This window comes from Sceloporus undulatus, chromosome 1, assembly GCF_019175285.1.
Source record: "Sceloporus undulatus isolate JIND9_A2432 ecotype Alabama chromosome 1, SceUnd_v1.1, whole genome shotgun sequence".
Taxonomy (NCBI): Eukaryota; Metazoa; Chordata; class Lepidosauria; order Squamata; family Phrynosomatidae; genus Sceloporus; species Sceloporus undulatus.
The window spans coordinates 113,858,012-113,875,376 of NC_056522.1; positions in this window are offsets into that span (position 1 = coordinate 113,858,012).

Below are 17,365 nucleotides of genomic sequence, written 5' to 3' on the forward strand. Positions count from 1 at the left end.
AGGAGTGATTGTATATATATTTTAAAAAGAAAGTTCTAAGATAATAAACATACTGAGGATAAGCAATTTAACATAGGAATGTAGTGCTTCAGAAATGACTAGAACCAGATTCTGGAATGACTGATTAAGCTGTCTCTCTATTTCTCTCTCTCTGGCTCTGGATAATCATCAGGAGAAATGTCTTGTCAATAAGCATTTCATCAATGGGAACAATTATCTAGAAATGTGGTAGACTCTACATGGCGGTATGTTTTCATGCAGAGGATGGACAGCCATCTGTTTGGGATGTTTGAGCTCTAGGTGTCTTATATTGAGAAGGGCATTGACTTAGGAGTTTATCACACAGGAGGAATTTTTCTTAATTTTGAATGAAAAGAAAGTGGAGCCAGAACGCATTCACGTGAATTTGCTAGTTCAGCAAATTTACGTGAATTTGAATTGTGTTCAAACCAACTTCCCATTGCCCCAAAATAGCTTGCCATTGCCCCAAATTGCATGTGATCACCTCTCATGCAATAATGTGAAACCCCATGATTGCGTTCGGAGTGACTTCCCATTGTCGGAAATTGCATGTGGTAGTCTATCACGCAATAACGTTAAACCCCATGATTGCATTTGGATTTCTATTGGATTATACTTCCAATTTCCCTTGTCTGATAATGTCCATTGATAGTTTATTAAGTCCCCTCCAACTCTATCCAGCTCTATGGTTCTCATAAAGCACATATACAGCCAGCTCTCCATATCCATGGATTCTTTATCCAAGGATTCAATCATCCACAATTTGAAAATACTTTAAAAATGTATACATTCCAAAATGCAAATCTTGATTTTGCCATTTTATATAAGGAACACCATTTTACTATGCCATTGTTTTCAATGGGATTTGAGCATCTATGGATTTTGGTAATCATGAGAGGTCCTGGAACCAAACTCTATACTAAGGGCCCAATGTACAACACTTTTAGCAAATACTAAAACATTGTATAAACATTCTAAAATGAATATTAGAAGAGGTTATGCTAGCCTCACCCTCTTTCCTAATTTCCATCACTTTCCTGACATAGAAAATAACTTTCTGGAGAGAACAATATGTCCACTGTCTACTGAGCAAGAGACTGAGAACTCTGATTTCCATTTTCTTATAAGGTGAACCATGAAAATATACATGTTTTATAGTAGCCAGTTCTATAAGGTCTGCATAGGACTTCAAGATTGCCCACATGTATAACCTTTCTGATCTCATTATCATGCACACATGCTTCAGTTTGTTCACCGAAATCACATGGATACCAAAATCCATGGATGCTCAAGTGCCATTAAATACAATGGCATAGTAAAGTGATATCCCTTATATAAAATGACAAAATAACGGTTTGCTTTCTAATTTTTTTATATATAAATTTAATATTTTCAAGCCATAAATGGTGGAATCCATGGAAGGCTGACTGTATTTGTTTTTTGTTTTTTAAATTGATGCTACGTATTTTTAATGGATGTATGTTGTATATTAATCTGTTGTTGTTCCCCATCTTGATCCATGGGGTAAGAAATAATGATAACAACAACAACAACAATCTTCTTGTTTGAAAACCTCCACCACACATGTGAATTATATTTCAAATGTTCTGATATAAACAAAACAGAGAAAGATGCCTTACATGTTTTGTATATTTTAAGATGTCTTGCATTCTGTGGAAAATCACATACCCATATCTAAATATGTACAAATTCAAAGTGGTTATCAACTCAAATGTTGTCTTTTATGCTGAGCTGTGTATTCCAACAAAAATGAACATAATGTAAACATGATTAAGGATACCTTCATCACTCATAGCTAGTAGTTTGCTTTCTTTTTGGCAGTTGAAACATGTCCATGTCAGAGTTTCAAGCAAGTCATTACTTTTAATTAATTCAGTTTATAAAACAATGAAAGTGTGACTATATAGGGCTTGTAACATGATGAGGGATAACTTAACCATTTAATATAACTTTTAACTTACTTCTGATATAACATCACTAAATAAGGTGAGGAGAAACATTGCAGAATTCAGTTGCAAGCTCATATTCTGCCTTCTTTTTTTGGTCAAAACAACATGATAACCGAAACCTAAAATAAAACAGCAAAAGAAACAGAAAGGTCTAGGAAAATTTGTTAATAAAATAAAACATAAAAATAATTTTAATGTCTGAGATACATTCAAATAGTGCAATTTGAATAAGCATTCCCTTGTATCAAAATATGCAGTGTATAAACAATGCAATACACTGTGGAAATATGCATATATACTAACTCTTTTTATATCCTAACTCATTCCCATTTTTTAGCTTTGCTTTACCACTGAGGAAGATGTATGTTGAAATGTGTTTGGATTCTAAGATATTTTCTCTTTTCCATCCATATTTGCCCAGTGTATTGCATTGTTTATACACTGCATATTTTGAAATAAGGGAATTCTTTGTCATTGCACTATCTGAATGTATTTTTATGTTTTATTTTGTTAACAATTTTTTCCTAGACCTTTCTGTTTCTTTTGTCTTCTTTTTTTTGGTGCCTCAAAATCTGTTGCTGGACTTGAGATGATTACAAAGCGAATGGGATGGATTATATATTTTGTACCATAGGCTAGTGGCATGTAACATTGTGGCATTCAAGCAGTATTCAAAGTGTAACTTAAAGCAACTATTTAACTTTTGAGGAATAGGAAAGATTATGTTTAAACTGTTCACTAGGCTAAGTACTAGGGAAGAGGGCTTGGAATAACTAATTGTTAACTAATTGCTTTTAAAATCAAATTCTTGTCTGGCCCATGTGTTTTTTTTCAGCTTGTCATCTTGCTCAAATGTGTTTATCACATGAAGCAATGAAGGCTTATACAGTGTTTGTAGATCAGGAATATATTGCCAGCGTGGTGTAGTGGTTTGAGCATTGGACTATGACCTTGGAGATCTAGATTTAAATCCCCATCAGCTCTGGAAACCCACTGGATGACCTTGGACAAGTCACACTCTCTCTGCCTCAGAGGATACCTAATTCCCTCTGAAGAAACTTGCCAGAACCCCCCGTGATAGATTCGCATTAGGCTCAACATAAGTCGGAAATGACTTGAAGGCACACAGCAACAACAACTGGAGCTATATAACACTCCTATGGATTGACACATGTGAAGAGATCACTTTTAGAAGATAGCAGTCATTTGGTCAGTTGGAAATCCTATGGATACAGAACATCTAAAAATGCCTGAAATGAGGTAACAACTGATTGCAACTTGTAACTTTTCAGACCTTTAAATATAAAGGCAAGCTAACTACAGTTCTGATGCTGCATGCTATCTTGAACCTCTGACCCTTCCAGTCCCCCCAAACTTTCTTTTTTAAGGGCAAAGAAAAGGTTACTTTTCTCTTCCACAGTCCCACATCACTGCTTAACTCTCTCTCTGTGTGTGTGTGTCTGTGTGTATTCTTTGCCTAAGAAAACCTTATGAAATTTATGGGTTCACCATACATCTATGTCCAACTTGTAGGCACATATGCACATACATTTTGGCAGCTCATGTGACCAATTTGGGAAGAAAATTGTCTCCTTAAAGCCACCACATTTGCCCACGCTTATTTTAAAGAAGCACAAGCCCTGTCTCTTTTGGAATGTGGTCATCCTAAGTGTGCTGTTCAAAGCAGTTTACAAATAATTATTTTGTCAATGTTTTCATCAGCACGATATAGTCAGCCCTCCTTATCCACGGATTTTGTTTTCCACTTAGGGTCCTGGAACCAAACCCCGGCAGATACCAAGGGCCCACTATATATTGATGTTGTCTTCTTCTTCACACATTTCTGGCACTAGGTGGGATAGAAAAGTAGAACTTTTCTGTTAGACTATTTGGCGCACTCTTTGAATCCTTTGACGCATAGCAGAATGTCAAATTGCTACAACTCTAGGTATGTTTCTTCTCAGTAATGAAGGTTTTGTCTAGTTAGTCCAGGTTCAGTTAGTTAATTACTTAGTTCTTGACTAATAAAGAGGGGAAGTTACTTCAGTGGAAAAATTATTTGTTTATTTAATGTATTCATACACAGACCAACCGACAGAAGCCCTTGGGGAAGTTTACAAATATAATAATGCAGAACAATCAATAAAATCACAACAAAGACAAATAAATCAGGCAATACAGTATCAACCTTTTAAAACAGTAGGATGATAAACACTAATAAGAGGAATTCAAATAATAATAAAAAAACTCAGACTGAATTAAATAAAGGCTCATTTCTTGGTCAGAGTAGTTTCATTCCTTGATTCCTATTAGCTAGTACAGTAGTATCTAATATGTACGCAATGTACATATATGCACATGTAGAGACCCCTTTTGTTTTTGAGCTATTCATAACTGGAAGAATGACAGAGAGTTTTGAGTATAGTGCCACACATGCATTAAAAATGTCTGCAAATATATCTGTAGATACATTTCTACAAGCAGAAAGCTTTCAGCTTTTCTACTGATCATTTCCTGAATTCTGCTTGCAAGAGTTTTGTGGTATTTTTTTTTTCTCATAGAAAGAACACTTGAGTAGACTATAGAAATGTATTGGCTTAAACATTTCAAAGTTGACCTCGGCACCATAGGTGTTCAGTGTTAGAAATAACAGCCTTTATGAGGGCCTGCTGAAAGTTTACTCGTTCCATCTTTAGAGATTACGTGTAAGTATATTTTTCTTCTTTGTGGCTCCTAGCAGCTCTTCTTTTCTAACTAAAGGTTTTAAAGGTCACGTTCCAACCCAGATGAGGTCACTGATGCCAAGCACATGTCTTTAAAATCGAGTTTGTCCTCCCATTGCCTTGTATTCACTTGCCAAGTTTCCTCTCAGTGAAAGCTGTGAGGGAAACTTTGAGGAACTTTACTTCTTTGCAGATGTTCTGTGCTTTTATTTTGGTTACTGGATGTTGCAAGTGCAGTCATAATCCATCACAAATATACATACATATACTAAGTATCCATCAGCTCAACCAAATAAGCATTTTAATGCATATTAGGTGATACAACTGAGCCAAAATAGGTATTGCATAGCTAATGCACTCTAGCATGAACTGAATTTTGTTCAAGTTTTTCCAATTACAATTGTGTCAGTTTTATCTGCTATTTTCCTTAGGTTTAAAAATTAGCATCTTCACTGTCTTAATGTTTCAGGTAATGCTAATGTCTCCTGAATATATCAGGATTTAAGTGCATTTTTCTTCCATTCAAAATTTAATTTAAAAGAATACTTGTTATTGACCTGACCTTAGGCAAATCAGCTTGATGGAAAAGAGAGCAATAATTAATTCCAATATAGGATGCTTGCACATAAGCTTTTCTTTCTATATCAACATAATTCAATCTTATTTATCCCTATGACTCTAGATGTAGCTTCTTCCAAACTGCTGAGTTTCTGTATCCCCCCCTCCCCCACCATTGTATTGCTGCTGGCAGTCACTGGCTTACTGTAATGTAGAGTGTTTTTTTGTGGCAGAGGGGAGTCGTATGCAGTTGCAAAAGAGATTAGCATTGCTGTCTTATCCATTTTGGAAATACAGTTTTTTTCAAGCTTGGTGATGGTATGGTACTCTGTCATATTTCCTCATCTACCTGTCCATCAGTCATTAAAGTAATCATATCTACTTTTCTTGTCCATCTGGAAGATAGTTAAGAAAGCCATGTCAATTTCATCTGCCTTTAAAGGAATTAACCTGTTGCTACTGCTGTTGCTGCTTAAATTACTTCTTCCAAGAAATTAGACTACTGAATACACAAGCCAAGGCTTTCTCCGTAGCACTACTTCTATTGTGATTGTTGTTGCATGCCTACAAGTAGTTTTTGATGTATGGTGATCCTAAGGTGAACCTACCATGGGGGTTTCATGGCAAGATTTATTCAGGAGTTTGTTGTTGCCTTCCTTGGAGGCTCAGAGAATGTGGCTTACCCAAAATCACCCAGTAAGTTTCCATGGCCATATGGAGATTTAAACTCTGGTTTTCCAGAATACTATTCCATCACTCAAACCACTACACCATGCTGGTTCTCACACCTTACTGACTCTCCATTATGGTACTCCCTCTCACTGGAGGTCAGGCTGGCTTCATCCTTCCTGAGTTTCTTAGTGGCAGTTTAAAATAGTATCATTCTGTATGACCCTTGGTTTCTAAAACTGATTCTTAAATTTAACTGTTTAAATTGTTTTAATCTGTAATAATCTTGGCAGGAAAATAATTCATATATATGATGATAACAATGATGATGACTACCATGATATTTTGATACTGGAATTGGTATTCATATATGTCTTGGTATACATTACCATTCCCTTTCTCATGTCAGCAGCATGAAAACCCGACTATGCCATGAGGAACATGGACAGAAAGAAAAAGGCAGACAGGGTGGTATTTGCCATTTAGTGAAGCAGATTCTTCCTTCACAAAGCACTAAAACAACAGAGTGTGTGAGTTCTTCCTGTAAATCTTGCCATTGCAGATCGATCTCATTGCCACGGAATTTGTTGTCCCTAGAAGGTGCTGACTTCCTATTGTAGTAATGGGGTAGGGAGCCATTTATAAGGGACCTATTTTGAGAAAGGACCTGTGGCTCTTGAAGTCACAGATTTGACTTTCTAAAGGTTGCCCTAAACCACTCCAAAACAACCCTGAACTTTTGAAAAACAGCACTTTTGCCCATCCCATGCAAAAAGCCATACAAACACACATACACGCAGGCTGCATCTACATGGCAGAATTAATGCACTTCGACACAGCTTTAACTGCCATTGCTCAATGCTATGGAATTCCTGAATTTGTAGTTTTGTGAGATATTTAGCTTCTCGAACAGAGAACTCTGGTGCCATAACAAACAACAGTTCCCAGCATTCCATAGGATGGAGCCATGACAATTAAAGCAGTTTCAAATGACATTTTAATTCTGCAACCATATATACCCATAGAGATACATATATTGTTTTGGGAAGGGGAACAGAATGCACATCTCTATATCTGTGTGTGTGTATGTATGTATGTATGTATGTGTATATATATATATGTGTGTATGTGTGTGTGTGTATATATATATATATATATATATATATATATATATATATATAATTCAGCAGTCTGAACTTGTATATCCAGTTTAATGTCTGCTTGAAAATGAAACACTTGTAGCTTTGCCCTCACCCCTTGAAAATGACCTCTTTGTAAAAAAAAAAATCATTTTAGAAAATTTGTGAGAATTATATACTCATTACATCCTCATCATGCACACATATTTAATAAGAATTTTTTAGTTACTAATCTCATCTCTGCAGACTTAGTTGGTGCCTTGTTGCAATTATAATTCAGAGACAATTATAAATTGACAACTGCAGTCCAACGCTGCATTGTCACTCTGTGGGAGTTTAACATATTCTACTGCATGTCCTCCTGACATTGCTTTAGTTTCCTAAACAATGGATGCAAAATTCCTAGTTCCATGTGCCCATAAACTATACGTCCAAATTGGATCTAATATTATCTGTCATCTTTAGGTCATAAGTACATACCTACAGAACCGTGACTATTTTTTCCTAACAGATAGGGAACTTAAAATGATGTTAAACATTATAACTGGTTCTTGGGTCTTCGGTAGTGTTACACGGAATGTTTGTCACACATTTTTTTCCAACTATATTTTTCCAGTTTGCTAGAAAAGGAATTGCTTCAAAGATGACCAAAGGAGAAGAAAATGTATAGAATTATTAAACTATTTAAAATACATTCGATCGATTGATTGATTGATTGCATTTATATGCTATTGGACCCAAGACAGCTCACAAACAAACCAAAAGTAGCTAAATACATAGCAATAAAATTAAAACACAATTAAAAGATCTGAATTTTTTTAAAAAAAATCATGAATTAAATATAAAATCATTTTAAGTGTACAGAACAGTTAAACACAGAATACCCACTCAACCCCATAAGAAGCCCCCTGCAAACAATTACTCATTAATAGCCAGCTTGAATAAAAACATATTTGCCCTCCAGAAAAAGGAAAGCTGGGAGGGGGACAGCCTAGCCTCCCATGGAAAGGAGTTCCAGAGGGTGAAGGCTTTCTTGCATCTGCTCACCAAACAGAGCTGTGATGGTGGCAGGACCAAGAGAAAGTCTTCCCTTGTAGATTTTAAGACTCTGGCAGGTTCATATAGGGACTGTATAATTATTCCTACTGTTTTAATATTGTAAATTGATCAAAATGATTCTTAACTAACTTGACCTATATGCTGCTCTGAGATCTTGTGACACAGGGCAGGATACGAATATTTTAAATGTAAATGTAAATATAAAATAAATATGAAAAGAAACAAAATTCCAAAGTCATTTTTAGGATGGCATAGGCGAGCTGATGTTGCATAATGGCTTGAGCATTGCACTATGATTCTGAAGCCCAGGGTTTGAATTCTGGCTCTGTCATGTAAACCCACTGGAGTGACCCTGGGCAGGTCACACTCTCTCAGCCCCAGAGGATGACAGTGGAAAAACCCCTCTGAACAAATCTTGCCAAGAAAACCCCATGATAGGTTTATTTAGGGCTTCCATAAGTCAGAAATGCCTTGAAGGCATATGACAACGGCAACACGTGCATAGACAGGGGTATGTAGTATGTAGAATTCACACATTTGCAGTGGTGATAAGAAGGCCAAGAGGTGCGTGAATCTGTGTGCATGTCAGCATGTTGTGTTTCCCCTGTTTCATGTTTCTCATATTGTTCAGCAGTGCACTTTTCTTTTGCCATCAACAGCTGAACATTCTTTCAGCTTGAGTCCAGTTGTGTCATTAGCTACAGTGCTACTGATCCTTTGCTGTACCCCAGTAGTTCATTGAATGTCATCTAACCTAGGTGCTTCATCTTCTGACACAATCTCACAATTTCATTTTTCATAGGGTTTTTGTAGTAAAAGTCATTCAAAAGAGATTTAGCATGACTCCTTCTGCACAGTACTAACAAGTATTAGCTCTGATGCCACTGCTGTTGCCTCTGAGAAATCGTTTGCCAGTGTCACCCCCCCTCCCCCCACTACTGCTGCAGTCCATAGCTGTTTTGCATATTTAGTCTGATATAGAAGCTTACCAGCAGCACTGTTAACATCAGCATAGCATCCTGCTTCACAGGCCCATATAGTCCCACAACTGTGGAAAGGCAGTGCCTTTAGTGGGATATTCGAAAATATCAACATTTAATTTCAATGAATACGTTGACCAAAAATATATACATTCCTTTATCCACAAAACAAGATACGAAAATAGGATTCATGGTGTCATCAGTAAATACAACTGTTCCAGGTTTTTCATACATTCCCCTCCCTTAAGACATATAAAGTGTGTTTAGCTATGAGAGATTGAGTAGATTTCTCTCTTGGCTCCTTTCAGAGAAGACAATGATACAGACAGCATGTGAGATCTGCTTTGTTATTTCATCTATTAAGTTATAAAAATGCTTTCTGCAGAGTCTTCCTGCAGCATAGTTTGGAAATGTAATCTGGTGGAGCATTTTCTTAAAGATAAACAGCCAAGTTCTATTGTAAGCAACAGTCAGTTTAGTACAATTGCATTAAACTGAATAAAGATACCCCTATTTTGATTTGCTTCATTTAGGGTGGCAATTAAAGGCATGCATCATCTACATGTTATGCCCCTGAAGCAGCCTGAAGCTGTTCTTTTTGGCCCGGCTGTTTCAGGCCTAAGATATGTAGGTCCCGGGATGTGAAGAGGTTTATATGCCATCTCAGTTTAGTACTGGAAGCAGTCTGGTCACATCAGGGACAATACCAATGTGTGCTTTAAAGGAGAGGAGTCCTAAATGAAGTACATATTGGTTAGTAGGTAATTAGAAAATTTCAAACTACAAACAACTATTTCGCCTTCATTATTTCCATCTCCCATGATTTCTAGAGATTACTCATGATTTGTGATTTATTTTCACAGTGCCAGGATAAAAGTTGTATCAGCTTTGCTCAAAATGTTGTTCATTGTTTATGTACAATGCATTTTATATCACATGAGCTTCATATGTACAGCTGTAATAGCAATGACTAGAGTTAGCCCTTATAAATGGCTCACCTTTTTTAACATACAAAATGTATTCATTCAAACCCATTTGTTTTAAGAGAATTGCATTGGATTGTGTGCAGACCTTGTACTGTTCAATGCAATCTTATCTGACTCAATGATTAACCTGTTCATTTGCTGAACATTTTCCAGCTGCTTCTTGCATTCTGTTTCTGTTCAATAAATCAAACAAAACCAGCTGATGAACTTCCAACAGAATTCCTATAATTCCAAACAAATATAATGGATAAAATACTAGCTTATCATGCCATGGAGATAAAGGTCAAAAAGACAAGAAGTGCCATTATAGCATTGGATGAGGTAGCTTTGGATTTATTGTGGTGAAGATTAATGAAGAACATGTGTTTATATTTGTACATCTTTTAGAAAAAGGAGTCATGATTTTAATATACATTTGGATCTCTCTGTCTCTCTCTCATCTGTCTTCTGTCATCCTGAATTATATGTGAAAAGTGTGAAAAAGTCAAATCACTGGAGATTTCAAACCTTCTAGGAGCTTCATCAAGCACTGTCAACAGTGAATGCTCTTATGTCTATGATATTAAATGTCTCTGCTGGGAAAAAGAACAGGGGGCAGAAAGAAAAGATAATTTTCCATAATGCTAATTTTATTTAGTGATGGCGTTTCTCTGGAGACTATAAAAATGACAGATATTTAATGATCCATGTATTCAGATTTGATAATCTTTCAGCCTGTCAGAATTAATTAATAGAAAAACAAATAAGTGAAGCAAAATCCTCATTGTTTTTGGCAAAGGAAGACATGAGTTGGAAAGGGTCATCATTCAGACATTTTCATTCTGTTTTCTTTCCAAAAACTTCATGTTCAGATTAAACATAAACTTTTATAGTTGTCAGTTCTATTTCTTTGGTTAGTTTTTGAAAAATCTTTATCAATAAATGTAAATCATAGAAAAAGTGTTATATTTAAAAATCTAATTGTATACAAATATATAATATTCTTATTACATAAAATAGGACTTACACACTTGGCATCTTTGTTTTCTTGTCTTTTGTTGGGTGAGCCACCTGATCAACAAAATCATTTTTACCATTGCTTTGTTCTGTAATTGTGCCAAGCAAAAGAAAACAGGGAGAAAACAGCAATTATTCTAGTATGCCATCTGTACAAATTTGCACAAAGCACCATTGCAGTTTATGCCTTTTTTTCTACCAAAATATCTCAGTTCTAGAACCTTCTGCAAACATGGAAATTGCTAATTCATGCCAGTCTGTATTAAAGAAAATACCTGATGTTGTGAAATTGCCTTGTGATAATATTAGGGAGTAATATTAAGGATTAATAACTAAAGAGATCATCACATGTGGCTTTTAAATGGCAATTATAGTTGTAAAATAGTATCTTTGGCAATATTTATCAGACAATGTCATCTCCAACCTGTAGCTGCTGTTCTTCCTAAGGGTAGTTAGGGTGTCTCTTTCCATTGATGGGGAAAACCTATAAATAAGCTTCCAATTGAATTGCAGTACCACTAATCTTCATGTGAAAAATGTCAGGGCCACTTCAGTTGCGATATTAGCAGTCACATGGGGTCAGTGTCTTCTCCTCTCCTCTGTCCCCTCTCCCCTTCACTATTCCCAAGCAGCCTGATATATTTTACTTTTTTTTCCCATTTCTTCACCTTTTTTTATTTTGACACTTAAAGCATATTAGCAGAACTCCACAATTGTGATAAAAAGTGAAAATAAAAATAAAATGTAAAAAAAAAACCCTGCTAAAGGCCGGCTGGGTAGGGCATAGGGCAAGGAGGCAGGGTTAAGGGGGAATCTGGAAGAGAGTGAAATGGTAGAAGCAGCCCCAGTTGTGCAAATGACAAGACATGTGATAATGGATGCTCACAAACGAGTATGTTTCCATTTTCTTTAACATGCACAACTGTAGCGAGAACGGGGCTTGTATGATAATGTCCTAATAGACCAGTCCTATCTAGTAGTGACTCTAGCATCACACCTCTGCTAGACTCACACTTCTATTTCTCTTCCAGAGTCTCTTTCTCTCTCCTTCATGTTCGTTTCTCATTTAGTCTTTATTGTCCCACAGAAGCAAGGGACCTCTGTGGTTTTTAGACCAACACATCTGAAGGGCATCGGGTAGGGGTCCTTTATTTAACCCCCTTTTTACTGCAAAATCACATATGGAGGGCCTTTGGTAGACGCTTATTTGTGGATAAGGAGGGACAACTGTATGTATTTTACAAAGCCAGTATTATTTTTTCTTATTTATTTATTTGAAAGGTTAATCAAAAGCACAAACTATCAACATTTAAATTAATCAACAACAATCAACATTAAAATTCACCAACTAATTAACAGATCAACAATACATGGATGTGATTTTTAAAACAGTGTTAACTAGGCAAGTATCTGATGGCTTGCTACAGATGGATAATCTTGTGATACATCTTTTCACAGTCCCAAGTGATGTGCTGTTTCTTCACTAATTCCCATTCACGCCTCCAGATCTGCTTTTGACCTCTTTGAAATATTCAGCACAGAAGCGTGACTAGTGACCTTGTGCTGTTGATGTCTATAAGACTGCAAGCTTCTAGAAATGTTATTTCCAAACTAAGAAATCCTGTTTATTTATTTTTTTAAATTACTATCCTCATACAAACATATTTTCTTTCTTTTTTTTTTTTGTTCATTGCTGGAAGATGTACTCCTCATAATAATCTGTTCATAAACAGAAGCCATTAAAACTGCATTGTAAAATGTGTACCTTGATTATGAATGTATGCATTTGGCAGACTGCTAATATAAAATAAATGTCATGTATTTTTCCTCACTTTCATCTTTTGCCAAAGTAGTTGATATTAAGGAGCCATTAAGAAAACCTGAATCCCAGATCATTATTCATTCAACAGTCAAAAAAAGCATCTGTGCATTAGATGCTATTAACACATGCAGAATGCCAAATATAATGATCCCATTAAACCAGACATGATTAATAGTTCATGAACACTGAACTGATGTTATTTCTGCAAGTGCTCTTTATATTATTATGCACTTAAATGATTTTTGTCCAGTTGAGAACAGCCAGAAGGTCCTCCAGTGACTGCTGTGTGATATTCCATTCACTGGATGAGTTTGATCCTTTAATCTAAATAATGAGATGTTAAAATTCATTATACAGAGACAACTACCTAGTAGAAGAAAGAATAAATTTCACCTCCCATCTTCTAATGTGTGTTCTTAAAATGTCACTCAGGATGAATCCCCTGTTCTCAGAGCAGGTTTCAAAGGAAACAGGCCTAATCCTGACCCTGTCTTCTCAGAATCTCCCTCCCCACACAGAGTGTTTGGGTGTCATAAATACACATCTGTTTCTGGGTTTAATTCAAGGTGCTAATAGTGATCTATAAAGCTCTTAAAAACCTCTCACGCTACCAGTCCTGTCTCATAATCCTGTGTTAGGGGATGTATTGCAGATAGCACATGATACAGGACCTCTGTGACAGTTTGCCATCTTTGAAATGCGTTCTCTCAAGAGATATGCCTAGGAACATCTTTATTGACATTCCAGCACTGGGCTAAGACCCAGATATTTGCTTTCGTGAGCTACATCAGATTTTATCACACCAGCCTGCTGTCCTGCCACAACTGCAGAATGAAAGCATAATTTATTTGCATAATTTCTTATCATGCTTTACCCCATGATAGCGTTTTGGCGATCCATAGTTGTGTGATCTATTTTCTGCACTGCCAAATGCCACCTTCCATGAGAAAGAGGGGGGAATGAGCTATCATGGCTGCCAATGGCCTCCTGCTGTGTGAACATGTACAGCAGCTGGCTTTGGAAAGGTGTTGACCATCACAATCACTTTTATGCCCCTCTTCCCAAAGTGCAGGGCTGCTGTGTACACATTCACATAAAAATCCATGGTAAAAATTCTTGGCTTTTTGGAATTGTGTTTCCTTTAATTCACTACTAACATAAGATAATTCTGGAGAAAAAATAATGGCAAAATTCCCACTTAAGTCCACCATTTATAAAATAAATGTGATCCAGTTGCTTTTTTTCTTTATAAATTTTCTAATTTCATTCATAACTTAACTGATCTTAATTAGATAGTTCTTATCTTTGTCAAATTGAAACATCTGATGTACTCAATCATATTTTAATATGGGGTGGGGGAATGAAATCTGGTTTTCACACTGCAAAAAAGTTTGACCCCATTTTAAATATCATGATTTTATCCTGTGGAATCCTGGAATTTGTAGTTCAGTGTGTCATTCAGCCTGGTCTTTCATAGATCTCTGGTGCCTTATCAAACTACAAACTCCAGGATGGAGGCATAGCAGTTAAAAGTCAAACTGTTTTATTTGTGCAGTGTTGCTATCTCTGAAGAAACATGATCTCACTCTGCACTTCCAGTCACTGTCTATGGCTTAATGCAGTACAGGCTTTCTTAGACTGCTCACAAACACTGAAATATTTCAGTGGGTGGACTCTAGTGTCACACCAGTTAAATTTCCTTTATGCAATGGGATTTATATCTACTTTCCTCCTTTTCACAGCTTCATGCATTACACCAATAAATTTGCTGTAGAGTCCAGTGTTCCAGAGAAAATTTGAAAGCACATGTGCAGAGAACTCCTCCAGTACTGGTGATGGATAAAGTTGTGTTCTTAAACCCATTTCTACCATGGTCTAGACTTTCAGGTTTGAAACCTGTGTGCTCAGTCTTATGACCAGCTGTACTGAGACTTAGACCACTAATTTGCTTTTGGTATTTAAAGCTTCTTTATCCGCTCCCCCTCCAAGCTGTGAATAGACAATCAAATGTACATCTCTTCATTTCTCACATAATTTTTAATAGAAAGCAAAATTTCTCCACATTTACAAAAGTTTACAGCATATTGGATGCTGGAGCATTTAATTTAATATTTTAGTGAAAATGAATAGTTTTGCCTTGTGTCCAAAAGAGAAGGCCAAGAGTGCTAAAAAACCAAACAAAACCACAGCTTGGTGGGTAAAGAAAAATACTTTATGGACTGGGGCCAATCATTGTCACTGTGAACATATGATCAGTTGTTTCAGGAACCTTGCTGTTTCATGTACAAATCCTTATGGAGAACTCTAACTTATAGTCACTGAACCACAAAATTAAAGTACTATGGAAAAAATCCAGACATGCAACAATGCCAAAATATATATCACGTGATAGAGGAGGGAAGCTTCAGAATGACTGGGTATTTACACAAGGGTATTAGAGACAGAATAAATGAAAAAATATTGTGGTCTAAGAAAGGAAACACAGTTTCAGTTACTAGTACTTTTCTGTGGCTCTAAAGCTTTTAATAGGAGCCAAGGGAATGTGCACTCTAAGAAACAGATCAGTAAAATGATAATTTGTCTTTGAATGGAGTACTTTTATCCCATTAATTTCTGCCATTATAGTATAAGATAAGATGTAAGCCTGCAACTAACTGAAAATTAACACCCCTCCCCCTTAAAGGCAATGAAACAAAGGAACAGCTTGTGCTATTTTGTGTCCAATAAATATTAAAATTAATTTTTGTCCTATCTACAATTGCAGATAATTTTAACCTCATGGCTTCTGAAATTTATATGGCTTTTTGGAATTCATTACAATGCATTCCTTCGATTCATCAGATTAGTCTTTTTTCAACTGATACCTGTTTATAACAATGTTAAGTGTGAGCACACTGAAGACATTACAAAGGTGAAAACATACATTTGAAAGAATTTCTGACCAGAGTTTGTTCTCCAGAGTCCTAGTCCAACATGCAAATCACTATACTATACCACACTGACTCTTTTGTGCATTTGCACAAAATGCAAATAATTCAAATATCCACACAATCACCCTTTAGTTGATGGATCAAAATGTAAAAGAAAAGCCAAACGTTATGAAATATGTACAAAAAGATACACCCAAAATTATTTTTGGGAACAAAAGCATCCTCAAATCCAGTACAGAAAATTGGCCAAATGGTGGGTGGAATTCAGAGAGATGCAGTTAAAATACAATTGCCATATTTTCATATCCCTGCATATACCAAAGTGCTTCGCAGACTATAAATGTAAGTGTTGAATCCAAAAAGTACATTTTTTTAAACATACATATTAACAACATTGTAGAAGAATTGTCTGAAATGTTACTCATCTTCAGCCAGGATGTTAAGTCTTCAGTTATTTTATGCAGATATGCAAATAGTATCATAATTATTTCTGTTACATTAATTGGAATATGAATATTTTTGATCATGCTAAGTGTTGTACAACAGAACACCTGACCCTTAGTTACACAAAGACCAAAATACTCATTTGGAGAAAGACGACAAAGTCCACACATAGAAGCAAGATAATAACTCTATTGAACTCTGTGATAAATGGGAGTCCCTCCATTTATCAGAGACTTCACCCCAGATAACAAAGGGAGGATATGGAATTACATTTTAATAGGGTCAGCATCACAGGTGATGAGATAGCAACTGCCCAATGAGATTGGCAGTTGGGCAGAAGCAGAAACCTTTGAGATGGTTCTGAGCACAACTTTTAAAAACCCTGAACTACCACAAGGTTCCTTGTGTTGGACTCTTTCTAACCAGACCATGAAGCCAGACAGTGGAGTCCCAGCTCCTCCATGAACATTAAGATGTACAAATTCCATCTGATCAGTGAGTAATGTAGCAGCCAGTTACGTTAGGATATTTTCATTCTTTTCTTGATTTGGTGGGAATGATTTGCTCTATAACTTTTACTTTATGTCTGAAGAATAAAATGGTTCTTCATGTAAGAATAAAGCTTTTCTTTGAAGGCACTGTCACTCTCACATTGCATCTTTCACATGCCTTAGCTTGGCAAGACCTAGTTCTTTCCAAAGTGGAAAGACATGGAGGGAAGCATCTCAGGAAGGAAGGGCAGGGAATCCCCAGCAATGTCCTGGTGCATTGCCAAAGAGGTGGAAGATAAATCTTCAGGTGGTGGAGGTGAGTTCTTTAAATAAAAGGTGTTCTCAAGGGGTCCCATCCAGCTTAGGAATGAGAAGGGAGGGGAACCCAGAGAGCCCTCACAAATATTTATAAAAGTTTAGATGTCTGTGTCTTTGTTTTGATGGCCTACTTTCAGAGGGACAATGTCTGAACTCAACTAAGTTGAAAACTTCAGCCTGTACCGCCTCTTCTTTAGGTTTCTAGAATTCAGTAGGGGATCTTGGTCACCCTTGTGCTTGAGGGTTTGTTTGTTCATTT